Below are 206 nucleotides of genomic sequence, written 5' to 3'. Positions count from 1 at the left end.
CGAAAGTTGCCTATATCTGACTCTAGCCTACAATAAGAAGTGTCATTGCCGTGAAATCCAAGTGAGCATCAGCCCTTGCCGCCGTTCCCCACAGACCAGTGACAGGCGATACCCCAGTCACATGGAGGTAGAACAAGGAGAATAGACTGTGCTTTCCCTGTGGTTTAACATATGATCCTACCCTGTGGCTCTCGGCGATACTCGGT

Source organism: Penaeus monodon, chromosome 30 (genome assembly GCF_015228065.2).
Source record: "Penaeus monodon isolate SGIC_2016 chromosome 30, NSTDA_Pmon_1, whole genome shotgun sequence".
NCBI lineage: Eukaryota > Metazoa > Arthropoda > Malacostraca > Decapoda > Penaeidae > Penaeus > Penaeus monodon.
Note: the sequence above shows the minus strand (reverse complement) of the source record.